The 14304-nt window shown below is 40.4% G+C and overlaps 1 long non-coding RNA gene across 1 annotated transcript in view; it reads right to left on the bottom strand.

Annotated features, from left to right (window-relative positions):
* Positions 1-12029, bottom strand: part of LOC139164813 (uncharacterized) — a 185663-nt gene extending 173634 nt beyond the window's left edge. Inside the window, exon 1 of the long non-coding RNA XR_011558701.1 lies at positions 11815-12029. This is a non-coding gene — a long non-coding RNA (uncharacterized lncRNA). The remainder of the gene's footprint in view (positions 1-11814) is intronic.
* Between the last annotated feature and the right edge of the window lie 2275 nt (positions 12030-14304).

The raw sequence follows: 14304 nt of genomic DNA, 5'->3' as shown, positions 1-14304 counted from the left end.
TGCTTTAGTTTCAAAGCGGGGAAAAATCAGCACACAAAAAGTCAAAGTCAGTAAAGCAGTCACGAAACACAACGATCAGATAATCCTCTACAATGGCCAAACCCACAGGCTGCTATTTATAGCAGCTTCACTAATTACCACAGCCCCACCCAACCACAGGTGGCCTCATTTTCTTTGATAATAATCTCTCAGTTGTTGTTGCCTATGCATCACTCTCCTCATGTGTGGCTGTATCATTAATTCTTGTTCTGAATCCAAGGAGGAGCTAGATAATTGATCTCCTTCTGAGCTGTCTGCCACACTCTCCTCCTCCCTGTCACTCATGTCTTCTTGGTCAGAGGAGCCTTCATCATCAGATTCCATGGGGGGGGGCTGGCAAAACAGGCCTGCAGCATGTGGATGTCTCCCCCACATCCACAGTCCTTGGGGCAGGAGCAGGGGCAGAGCTAACCACAACAGATAGAAGGAAGACAGATAGGAAAGCTAATGTACTATGCTAGTGAGGCATTAAAAAAATTAACAGAAATAAGTTGTCCTACTGGTTTTCCCTGAAAATATAACAAGTCCTGAAAATAAAGCCAAGCCTGATTTTTGAGGTGGGCGTAAATATACACCCTCCCCCAAAATAAGCCCTAGTGAAGGAGTGGGAATGGCCAGTACAGTAGGAAGCCCTTCTTTTCCCAGGTCAGCTAATGGCAGCTGGGCCCCTTAATCAGGACCAGTGGATCAGCTGAGCTGATCGGGAGCTGCCTCTCCCTTCTGTCTCTCCCCAATTGTTTAAACCAAGTATGCATTTTACAAAGATTACATTGCAGCCACAGAAAGCAACCTGAGACCCTAGGAAAAAAAGTAGCTGATTTAAAGAGTTGTAGATAGTGTTACATGAGCATCTCTTCCTAAATCATGGAATCCAAAGTGCTGTACAGTCCTATAACCTACTAGTCTTACTGTTATTACTACTAGTAATGACTATTGGTATTCTGCAGAATTTAACATTCAGATCACCGCAAAACTGTAATTTGGAATAAAGTGTCTGGTGATCCCCATTTCTTTTTCTTTCAATTCAGTTGGGGATAGTAAAAGACCTAAACGGGTGCTTATGACCAGCAGTGCAACATTCAATAAATTGGAAATCCATTTAAGAAATGTTGTGGGTGTTTATAAATAGCTAGAGAGAAGAACACAGGCCGTTTGGATGGATCTGCAGCCACATTTTACAGCTTTGTAGTCCTATTCAATTCTGCTTTGCTCAACCAGCCTTCCCCCAAACTAGCTTGTTGGGATGTTCATTACAGCCTTGCCCAGAAAATTTAAATCTTGCCATATTTTTGCTTTATTGAACAGCATCTCATTAGCTACTTGAAACAACCCAGCTGAAAGATTGCTTCATCCCATATGGATCTCACCACTTCCTAAGATCATCAGTGAAGGCCCCTTAATTATTCCAGCTGCTCATCCACCTAATGTCAGCAAGAAATATTTCTTGGTAGGCACACTTAAGCTGAAGAGTTCTATTTTGCTTTTATTTTTGCATTTCACCAAATACTGAAATATTTTTTTTCCTTTTATTAGAATACGGCAGCCTTCCTCTCTTGATTATTTACTGTGGCCAAGAATATTTCACTGTTCGATTTTGATCAACCTCTCCCTTACTGGTTCTAATGAGATCATTTTACGATTTTCATACAGTTTGTCATGGATTTTATCTTGTCCTTTTAGTAAAGGTTCCAGAAGGAGAGACATACAGTGTTCCCTCGATTTTCACGGGGGGGGGGTGTATTCTGAGACCGCCTGTAAAAGTCGAATTTCCGCGAAGTAGAGATGCGGAAGTAAATACACTATTTTTGGCTATGAACAGTATCACAAGCCTTCCCTTAACACTTTAAACCCCGAAATTACAATTTCCCATTCCTTTAGCAACCATTTAGATTATTATTCACCATGTTTATTTATTAAACTTTATTAAAAAATATATTTATTAAAGGTGGACGAAAGTTTGGTGACGTTATTGGGTGGGAAAAACCATGGTGTAGGGGAAAAAACGCAAAGTATTTTTTAATTAATATTTTTGAAAAACCGTGGTATAGTCTTTTCGCGAAGTTTGGACTTGCAAAAATCGAGGGAACACTGTATTCCCTTGAACTAGAGAAAATGGAATTGCTATTAAGGCAAGACTGGTCTATTAAATTTTCTTGAGAGCTGTAACTAATACAAACAGGTATTTTACCAGAGGAATTGCATCCTGCCACAACTGAAAGTGCTAAAGGCTTCCTGTTTGTTTCCAAATGCAATTGAAACTAATGGTGTTGACTTACTAAGGTTGGAGAAAAATAAACTTTTACCGTATAAAACTGCACGTTTGTTGAAATTACTGACGGAGTGCTTGATCTAGATACTCCCAATTTTAGAAATGGGATGAGTGAATAAGAGTACTGTCATATTTGTCAGGACCAATCTTCCACCCTTGGCTGACCACTTCCCCAGAAGCACTTTGACTCCCCAGTTAATGACACCAGGCATCAGGGAGGATGGGGGAAGAGCTGCCAAGCATTATTTAACTTCTCCAGGGTGGATCTGGGCCCCCAGCATGGCGTCACTTTAGGACGACGTTTTGAAAACTTTTCAACTACAAGAACTCCTTTATTTGCAATTCTCTACTTGATAATAATTACAGTTTTAGTGTCTGCTGACTGAAATAAAAAAATGATACAAAAACTATGAATTCAACAATCATTAATAATCTTGCAACAAATTTTATTAATCATCAGTATCGGCACACAGCATAATTCCAAAAGTGTGTGTGTATGAATGTTTGTGTGTGTGCACAGATGCAAATATTTAATCAGATAAAGAAGGTTATTATTTTTTTCTTTTGGGAGAAAGTCTTCTAACAATCTTCTAAAGTGGCCCAAAAGGATGGTAATGTTTCCATTGTTTTTTTTATTGCTTGCTCCCCACTTTTTCTAATTTCTTGTTCAGTTCTTGTTCGGGCGTGTTTAGAGAAGCAGCCACACCCACCCAAGTTTATTGCTTGGGGACACAGCAGGCAATTAGAAGGAGCCACAGCCACAACTTGTATGGCTTCTGGTTTGTATGCAGGAGCCTTCAGCAATGGGATGATGGAGGAGGAATGGGAATCCCTCTTCTTTCCAATTCCATAATAGCAATAGCATTTAGACTCATATACTTTATACTTATAGACTTCATAGTACAGTAGTACCTCTAGATATGAGCTGCTCCACATGCGAGTATTCCAAGTTAGGAGCCGAGACGTGAACAAAATTTCTGTTCGACACCCGAGCTCAAATTCGGGATACGAGCCGAGCTTCCACTAGGTGGTGCAAGAATTCCTTGCTTCCAGTTATCTCGGCGTGAAAAACAAAGTCTAAAGGCATTCGTTCAAGATGCGAGTTGATCAACATACGAGCTCGGGTCTAGAACGAATTAGACTCGTATGTCGAGGTACCAGTGTACTTATAGACTTCATAGTGCTTTTACAGCCCTCACTAAGTGGTTTACAGAATCAGCATATTGCCCCCTCAAAATTTGGGTCCTCATTTTAACTAACTCGGAAGGATGGAAGGCTGAGTCAACCTTGAGCTGGTGGTGAGATTTAAACTGGTGAACTAAGCTAACAATTAGCTGAAGTAGCCTGCAGTGCTGCACTCTAACCACTGCGCCCACAAGAGAAGACAGGGGATGAAGGAATCCATTGACATAGGCATGGAAGCCAGTGGTTGGTTTCACTTACCTTTGCTACTGGTTTGGTATGCGCAGAACATTTTTGATAATGTTCGGGTGGAAGGGCAGAGCTTCCCATCACCGCTATGGGTAGCAACCCACCGCCACTACCAATCTGGGGTGAACCTGTAGCAACCCACCACTGATGGAAGCTGAGCTGAGCTGAATATTCAGATATATAGGAAATCTAAAGAGATTAAGCAGTAAATTCAGGCGTCAGCCTTATGAGATGTCCAGTCAAACTCACTATCAGGAGTAATTAGCTCTGCCATTTACATTAACAGAATCTTGTAAGTTTGAAATTACATTCCCCTCTCCCTTTACAATCCAAGAAACTAGGGAGAGTTTCTCCTGATACACATTTGCCATTCTCCCATTCCTTATGTGGGTTCAGTTGCCTAGTCCAGTGATGGCGAACCTGTGGCACAGGTGCCACAGATGGCATGCGGAGCCACATCTGTTAGCATGCGAGCTGTTGCCCTAGCTCAGCTCCAATGTGCATGTGTGTGCTGGCCAGCTGATTTTTGGCTCATGCAGAGGCTCTGGGAGGGCATTTTTGGATTCTAGAGAGCCTCCAGGGGGATGGCGAGGGCGTTTTTACCCTCCCCTGGCTCCAGGGAAGCCTTTGGAGCCTGGTGAGGGTGAAACATGAGCCTACTGGGCCCACCATAAGTTGGGAAACAGACTGTTCCCAGCCTCCAGAGGGCCTCCGGGGGTAGGGGAAGCTGTTTTCGTCCTCCACAGGCATTGAATTATGGGTATGGCCACTTGCACATGCATAATAGCCCATGGCCACACTCTTTCGGCACCTGAGAAAAAAAAGGGTTGCCATCACTGGCCTAGTCTGTGTCTCTTCCTCCTTTCTCCCAAGGCCATTCCCACATACTATTACATCAGAAGACAAAGGACAAATAATAGAGCAGTGGTGCTGATTATATAAAGATCACATCAATGAACAGATTAGAATAATTACAAGCAGGCATGAAGTATGAAGCTCTGCAAAACAAAACAAAAACATGTATGTATTATGTATGCTTAGGAAGGAGAGAAATACCAGTAAAATAATAATAATTAATAATAATTTATTGGATTTGTATGCCGCCCCTCTCCGTAGACTCGGGGCGGCTAACAACAATGATAAAAACAGCAGTTAACAATCCAATAATAAAACAACTAATTATAAAACCAAACATACACACAAACATACCATACATAACTTGTAATGGCCTAGGGGGAAGGAATATCTCAACTCCCCCATGCCTGGCAGTATAAGTGAGTCTTGAGTAGTTTACGAAAGACAGGGAGGGTGGGGGTCGTTCTAATCTCCGGGAGGAGTTGGTTCCAGAGGGCCGGGGCCGCCACAGAGAAGGCTCTTCCCCTGGGGCCCGCCAAACGACATTGTTTAGTCGACGGGACCCGGAGAAGGCCAACTCTGTGGGACCTTATTGGTCGCTGGGATTCGTGCGGTTCTGGAGGTAATCTGGTCCCATGCCATGTAGGGCTTTAAGCCAGGATGAAGGATTGGGAACTACCACAAATTACTGCTATTGCTCCTCCCAATCTCCCTCATAGCCCAAACCACTCTCCTTCCTATTCCTCCTAACTCAACGAAACTGGGCCAGTAAAAAAAAAAAAGTTTTGTTTTTCACCTTTGGTGCATATCATCACCCTGTAATGCTGTAATTCTGTAGTTCACCCCAGATCCACACACTTTATTGCTTGGAAACCTTTACTAGATCAAAGGCCCCAAAGGAGGACTGGGAGGATATTCCAGGCGCTCCAGCCAAAGCCCTTTTTACAATCTCTTGGAATTTGGACAAAATGGTTTTGAACCTGCATGAATGCCTTCCCCACTTCACTCCTCCACTAAGCCCATCAAAGGCTTAGAAATTGATTTAGAGCCTGCCTTCTTTCACCACGCAGCCCTGTAACAGGTGTGCAAAGATAATAGAAATCACATACTCCCATTCCTCATGAAGAAAATGCAAAGAGATCATCAAACGGATGTCTACTCAAACAGAGCCAGAAATACAATCCCACCCCCCACCCCCAATTACAGTCTTTAAAAAACAGCTCAAGTATACACAAAATTGTTTCTTTACAATTAAGGCAACAATTTGTGTTTTTTCTTCGGCACCAAAACTGTAAATCGTATAGGAAAGAAAGCACAGCAGGAGACTATTCCCCAGGCTGATAATTTGAACATAATTTAGTTTACAGTTAACTCTCAGACTTCTACAATGTCCTTTATCATCTATGAAACTGTTTCCACACTGCTCATTACCATTACCCATAACAAGACAGGAAAAGATGTTTTGATGCAAAACAGAAAAGGCGCTGATGGGGATGTGGAGTGGGGAAGGTCTTTCTTCAGTCTGCAATATATTTAAGAGGATTTTCTGTAAATCTACCCAGGCAATCCAAGAAAGGAGGAAGAATCTTGGGCTTAGGAAATCTAGGAAGTCAGGGGATGCCATACATCCCTTTATGGAGAGAAGCGAATTTTCCTATGTCGTTTCCTTGTCTTTTACCTTCCTGACTTTCGACACATCTTTGTTGTTCCTGGATAGAAACATGGGCAGTAGCCACCCCTCAGCTTGAAGCCATCATTTCTGGTTCTGAAACTTTGGCCATGCTAACAAGATTGGATCTGAGTGAAGGGTACCATGATGGAGAAGATTGGCATGCAATAATTATACCGTATTTTTTAGATTATAAGACGCACCGGTGTATAAGATGCACCAAGATTTCAAAGAGAAAATAATGTTTTTGTTATCCCCGGCCCCCAGGAGCACTCTGCAAGCCTCCCAAACCATCTGCAAACCCTCTTTTTCACAAAATGGGGGAGTTTTCACCTTCCCCAGCCCCCAGGAGCACTCTGCAGGCCTCCCAAATCCTCTGTGTGCCCCATTTTTGTGAAAAACAGGCCCATTTTTCGCAAAAATGGGACGCAGGAGCGGGGCTTCAGGAGGCCAAAAATAGATGTATTCGGTGTGTAAGGCGCACCGACATTTCCACCCTCTTTTAGGGGGGAAAAGGTGTGTCTTGTACTCTGAAAAATATGGTAATAAATTCTTTTTTGAGGATTGTTTCCATCACATTGAATTATATAAAGTTATTATAAAGTTATGATCCACTGTTATTATAATCCTGAGTCTTTTGGGATTGGGCGGCATAGAAGTTGAATGAATGAATGAATGAATGAATGAATGAATGAATGAATGAATGAATGAATGATATAATGAATGATATAATGAATGAATGATATAATAAATGAATGATATAATGAATGAATGAATAAATAAATAAATAAATAATCAATCCACCGTTCTACACATCAAGACATACATTTCAGCCAAAAGGTTCTTAAATATCAACAGCACTATCTGCAGTATAAAGGTGTGAGTTCAACAGAGCTTAATCCGTGGAAATTAGGTACTAAGTTACAGACTAAGAAGCCAAACAACCAAAAGGGTATTGTTAAAATGATGCAGGAAAAAAAATACAAAATAAGATTTACAGTCAAACAATTAAGAGTGAGTATTATGTCCAAATGAAAGGAGGAAAAATAAGCAAAACCTGTAACAACAGTATATGCATATTAGACTAACTACATATAATTCAGTAAAAAATTATGCGGAGAAATCATCTGATTAAAGTTTCAAACAACAAATGTGACATTTTAGAATTGAATCCCATCTATCAGAGAAAACTAGAATGTGATCTTTTGAACATAAATGTAGGATGTGCAGTGAATCCATTGTTTGTGGAACTTAAAAGCACAGGTGTGGAGAGGATATATGCTTGCATTAACTTTTCATATTTTGAGTTCTCCAGCATGCTATTTAAAGAGAAGCACTTATTAATTCTGCGCATAAGAGAATGACTATAAAAACAACCACCGTTGTTTTGATTCAGTTATGGCAACAGCAAGAGTTGGGATCCTAGATGTAGCCAAGTAAGCAAAGCATATTATTTTGCTCTTCAGAAATGCTCTAAGTCAGTGGCAGTGTTCCCTCTAATTTTTTTGGGGGGTGGGCGGAAAAGTATAGTGTCTGAGCGGCAGTCCGTTTGAGACTGGGCAGCACAGAATGAATGAATGAATGAATGAATAAATGAATGAATGAATGAATGAATAAATAAATAAATAATAAACAAACAAACAAATAAAAAACCCACCCTGTTTTGCCTCAGAGAATTTCAAAATAAAACACTGTACTGTGTGTCTATAACAGTGAGCTCATAATAGGGCAACTCTATCAATATTAAAATGCCACTTAAATAGTTGAGCTAGTTTCAAACTAGATTTTGATTTTCTTTCTCTTTTCCTTACTCCCATTCTTTTTCTTTCTCTTTTCCTTCCTCTCTTTTTTCTATCTGTTTCTCTCTTCCTCTCTTCCTCTCTTCCTCTCTCCCTCCTTCCCTCTCACTCTTTCCCTCTCTTTCTCTGCCTCCTTTCCTTTGAATTTCTCTCTCTCTCCATTTCTTTCTTTCTCTCTTCCTTCCTCTCTTTTTTCTCTCTCTCTCTTCCTTTTTTTCATGCCCTGCAACACCACTCACGCGCACAAACACGTTTTTGGGGACAGAAGTGTGGGGGCTTCCCAGGAAACTTTCCCTTTTTCCACCCAGGACCGGAAGAAGGTGGCCATCGGATTCGGGGCAAAAAGGCAGTCTGCTTTTGCAAAAGGTTGGCGATCAGCTTCTGGGCAGGTTTGGAAAACTCTGAGTTGATGATGATTTTTAAGTGAGCAATTGCTCACTGCTCAGCTTAGAGGGAACTATGGTTAGCGGTCTCCAAACTTTGCTGCTTGGCATCCAACAGTGGAGGAAGAGGGGCACCAGCAGCAGGCTGGTGTGTACATGGGTGCGCTTACATCTGACATGTGCGAGGGGTGTGTGTGTTGTGTACTGGCATGCATCTTAACTTGCACAAATTGAGTTGCACGTTTGTGTGCAGGCCTGCCAGCCCACCACTTGTGCAAGACACTTCGTGTATGCATACATGCGCACTGGCACACTTTCTTGTTCCGGTTCCAAATAGACCACCGCCCGGTAGTTACCTAGAGGTTAGGGGCCTCTGTTCTAGATAGCTGCCACATCGAGTATTGAATTAATACTCAATACTCTTGTGTAAATGAATGAGTTTATTCCATTCCTACAGGGGAATATTACATATTAAAACTTGGAGATACTGACACTATATTTCTGGGTAATTCAGTCCCCCTTGACTTGAGATTTGTATAGATCACTCTTCCTGTTACACTCCTGGGTATTTCACACATTTTTTAAAAAAAAGAAGATTAATTCAAATTTCACTCTGAGTTACAAAGGTATAAAGCCTGGGTAACAGCTTATTTTCAAGCACGTCACTTGAAAAATATTTAAGGTGAAAATAGAAGCATCTCTAGATAAACCATTTCCCTTAATTTGGATTTCAAAGTGAGAGAGAGATCTGAACCGAAACGTGGTAGACAAATCAGAATCTATAATTGAAGTTCTTTGGTTACTCCTAATACCAGCCTTCTCCAAAGTGATGCAATTCAAATGTTTTGCATTCAAATTCCCACAAGCGGCAGGCGGGCTGAAATTTCCTAACAACATGACATTATAAACTTTAAGTGTATGACAGCATATGAAGAAATGACAGTATGGATGAATGCATACGTACAATAATTTGCATACATAATTTTCCCAAGCATTTAAGGGATTTAAAGTGATCTTTTGAAAATGTCTCCACATTCACTTTTGGATCTAATGAGATATGATGTTTCATAGCCAAGTTACACTGAACTGCTAAATTTCTAAACCGCTTCAGAATTTCTCTAGCTGATCCCTTTACAAGTTGGCAATGCTGTTTTATTATGGACAGAGAATAAACGTTCACCCTTCTCCACTTCTGAAATACTGCATGTAAAGATGCACAGCCTGTTTTCGAAGCAATGCCTGTCCTCACAAGGCCTTTTCTGAGGTCACTGAGTAGGTGGAGAACGACAAGTTGTGCCAAAAGTATCAGTGGAGTCAGCAAACACAACTATCAAGAAGACACTAACTAAGGAGTCCACAGGGAAAAGAAAACAAGAAGTGCAAAAGTGGTTCATCTTGCATGGATATCCAGTTGTTAGATGTGTTTTATTTAAATACAGTGGAGAAAATGCACAAACCCAAGGCACCAGCGTAAATTATAAATGCCAACTAGCCAAACAGCATTTGTGCGGCTCCTTCACTGGGTCAGGGTTGGCTTTGGCTTACCTTGGCATCCTTCTTTCCAACCCTAAAAATCAATTACTTATTGCAAGCATCTAGCACGTGGGAATGGCATTTCTTTATCCCACTTTATGCTTTTTATTCTGTTTACTCTTCATACAGTTCGAGGGAGGTAATGTCAGGGCAATCCCTTTTCTTAAAAGTCACGTTTATCTCGAGAGCTGTTATGATTAAAAGTGAATTTAAAGCTGAACTTAGATGCTCCAACAACTAGGCAGAGTCCCTTGCAAACTGCTAGCAGCACTCTGCTGGTTTGTCCTGAGTGGTTTAAAGGTCCACACTTATGCTGATGTGTAGACTTCAGAAATTTGTAAACAATATTGTCAACTTTCTCTAACCGTAGGCAAAACATAAATACTTAGATAGATGACCCCAGATAAACCTCATTCTAAATAAACACTGCCCCTTTTTTTACCCCTTCCTTTAGTGCAAACAAAATGTAAATCTAAAAATAAGCCATGTAATCACTTGCGGCAACAGAGATTTCTCAACAAGCCACCCACTTGAATAATGGCTGTCTCAGCATATAACTATGTACCTACATGGCTAAAACAAATACTGTAGAAACATAGAAACATAGAAGTCTGACAGCAGAAAAAGACCTCATGGTCCATCCAGTCTGCCCTTATACTATTTTCTGTATTTTATCTTAGGATGCATATATGTTTATCCCAGGCATGTTTAAATTCAGTTACTGTGGATTTATCTACCACGTCTGCTGGAAGTTTGTTCCAAGGATCTACTACTCTTTCAGTAAAATAATATTTTCTCATGTTGCTTTTGATCTTTCCCCCAACTACCTTCAGATTGTGTCTCCTTCTTCTTGTGTTCACTTTCCTATTAAAAACACTTCCATCCTGGACCTTATTTAACCCTTTAATATATTTAAATGTTTCGATCATGTCCCCCTTTTCCTTCTGTCCTCCACACTATACAGATTGAGTTCATTAAGTCTTTCCTGATACGTTTTATGCTTAAGACCTTCCACCATTCTTGTAGCCCGTCTTTGGACCCGTTCAATTTTGTCAATATCTTTTTGTAGGTGAGGTCTCCAGAACTGAACACAGTATTCCAAATGTGGTCTCACCAGCATTCTATATAGCGGGATCATAATCTCCCTCTTCCTGCTTGTTATACCTCTAGCTATGCAGCCAAGCATCCTTCTTGCTTTCCCTACCGCCTGACTGCACTGTTCACCCATTTTGAGACTGTCAGAAATCACTACCCCTAAATCCTTTTCTTCTGAAGTATTTGCTAACACAGAACTGCCAATACAATACTCAGATTGAGGATTCCTTTTCCCCAAGTGCATTATTTTACATTTGGAAACATTAAACTGCAGTTTCCATTGCTTTGACCATTTATCTAGTAAAGCTAAATCATGTACCATATTACAGACCCCTCCAGGAATATCAACCCTATTGCACACTTTAGAGTCATCGGCAAATAAGCAAACCTTCCCTACCAAACCTTCCCCTATGTCATTCACAAACATATTAAAAAGAATAGGACCCAGAACAGACCCTTGTGGCACACTGCTTGTAACCTGACTCTGCTCAGAATACTCGCCGTTAACAATAACTCTCTGATGTCTACGCTTCAGCCAGCCTGTATATATATATATAGTGACAGGAGACACAGAATGATGAGGTTTAATTTTTTTCAGGCTTTTACTCATCCATTAAACTTTGGACTGGTACACATCAAAAAGATAGTCCAGACTTTAGAGACCTTATCTCTTGACAGTTCTAATGATAAATGAGGGCCTACACCAACCCCCCTTTTCAAAAAAAATCAAACATGCCATACCTGACTCACACATGGCTGAACTGAAAGGACAGATATGGAAGTCCACATTCCTCATTCTCTTCACTTTTTGCGTTCACAGTAATCTTTCAGCTGATGTAAACACACACATTGTGCTGTTTGGAACAGAGACCACCCAGCAGTAGACTGGATCTTTCATTATCTGTCTTTTGTAGTAGCGTTCTGCCTACAATCTGCTTACAGATTGTATGTTTTTAAGAAAGAATCTGAAACAAATGAACAACAGACTTAAATTCAATTTTTAATCCAAAATTGTTCCACTTTTAGTCTTGTGAGGTCTTGTAAGTCAGAATATCAGTCTAAAACATTATAGTCTCATTTTATAAATAGTGCTAAAAGAGATGCCTATTGCCAAGCCGGATCATTTTGCAACTTCCTCACCTTCCCTAAACCATCATTTTTACCCCTACAATTAATTTTATTATTAATTGCTATTACCTACATGTACTAAGGTATGATGAAAAGCCCAACAAAACAAAACCACATTATTAACCCATTGAATAACCTTCCACAGAAGGCCAAAGCTAACTATTAACATTCCAACAGCCAACACAAAAAGAGTGCATTCTTTAAAAAATGCCCTGAAATCATATGGGGAGCCCTATAGTCTTATACATCTGTAATAATTTAGAACAGATTTAAACTAGAGCCATCAGCAAACAGAATAGAGGAATCACGCCTTATGTTAACCTATTAAATCCTTTCAAAAGCTATGAACTTATAGAGAATAGAATAGAATAGAATAGAATTTTTATTGGCCAAGTGTAATTGGACACACAAGGAATTTGTCTTGGTGCATATGCTCTCAGCGTACATAAAATAAAATATACATTTGTCAAGAATCATGTGGAACAACACTTAATGATTGTCATAGGGGTCAAATAAGCAATGAAGAAGCAATATTAATAAAAATCTTAGGATATAAGCAACAAGTTACAGTCATACAGTCAACATGGGAGGAAATGGGTGATAGGAACAATGAGAAAAACTAGTAGAATAGAAGTGCAGATTTAGTAGAAAGTCTGAAAGTGTTGAGGGAATTATTTGTTTAGTAGAGTGATGGCGTTCGGGAAAAAACTGTTCTTGTGTCTAGTTGTCTCGGTATGCAGTGCTCTATAGCAGTGATTTTCAACCTTTTTTGAGCCGCGGCACATTTTTTACATTTACAAAACCATGGGGCACATTGAGGGAGGGGGGGGGAGTAAAAAAAATTTGGACAAAAAAATTCTCTTTCTCTTCCTCCCTTTCACTCTATTTCCCTCTCCCTCCCTCCCTCTTTCTCTCCCTTTCTTTTTTCTCTCTCTCCATCCCTTTCTCTCTTTCACCTTCCCTCTCTCTCTCTCTCTGTCTCATTCTCTTTCTTTTTCTCTTTCTTGCTTTCTTTCTCTCTCTGTCTCTCTCTCTCTCTTTCTTTCTCTCTCTTGCTTTCTTTCTCTCTCTCTTTCTCTCTCTGAGCTTCGCAGCACACCTGACCATGTCTCACGGCACACTAGTGTGCCACGGCACACTGGTTGAAAAACACTGCTCTATAGCGACGTTTTGAGGGTAGGAGTTGAAACAATTTGTGTCCAGGATGTGTGGGGTCAGTAAATATTTTGCCCGTCCTCTTTTTGACTCGTGCAGTATACAGGTCCTCAATGGAAGGAAGGTTGGCAGCAATTGTTTTTTCTGCATAAATTAAGAAGGTTCTAGATTTGTGGGTCCAGGTGCTTAAAAGACTTCACCACAGACTTAAAAGCTCCTTCAGAGAACGGATCCTCCTTGGGGGAACATGAAGGTAAAAGTTCCCCTTGCACATATGTGTTAGTTCTTCCCAACTCTAGGGGGCGGTGCTCATCTCCGTTTCAAAGTCGAAGAGCCAGCAGTGTCCGAAGACATCTCTGTAGTCATGTGGCCGGCATGATTAAGGCTTCCCACCAAAGGTGGTCCCTATTTTTCTCCTTGCATTTTTATGTGCTTTCGAACTGCTAGGTTGGCAAATGCTGGGACAAGTAACAGGAGTGCACTAGGGATTCGAATTACCGAACATAGAACATAGAGACATATTGTTTTAGAGATAAATAAGGAAAGGACTGCAGGGGTATTAAACTGGCGGCCCACGGGCTGGATGTATCACACGCTGGCCACACCCACCCCATGTATCACACGCTGTATCACACGCTGGCCACACCCACCCCATGAATGGGGAAAATGTTGTGAAACGTCACATGACAGCAATGTGTCGTGGCATGTTTGACACCAGTATACTAGAAAGTTTGTGATTGGAGGGCAAGCAAGCACAAGTAGTTTAAACTTGTAGCAAATATTGAAAAAGACCTAAAAGTTACTTATCACATAAAACACAAAACGACAAGTTATCAGCAAGGTTTAATAGTAATTATATGCTTAAACTTTATTATTATTATTATTATTATTATTATTATTATTATTATTATTATTATTATTATTATTACTATTACTATTACTATTACT

This window comes from Erythrolamprus reginae, chromosome 3 (assembly GCF_031021105.1).
Source record: "Erythrolamprus reginae isolate rEryReg1 chromosome 3, rEryReg1.hap1, whole genome shotgun sequence".
In the NCBI taxonomy this organism is placed as follows: domain Eukaryota; kingdom Metazoa; phylum Chordata; class Lepidosauria; order Squamata; family Dipsadidae; genus Erythrolamprus; species Erythrolamprus reginae.
The sequence above is the reverse complement of the archived record's forward strand: the minus strand, read 5'-3'. Positions and strand labels throughout refer to the sequence as shown.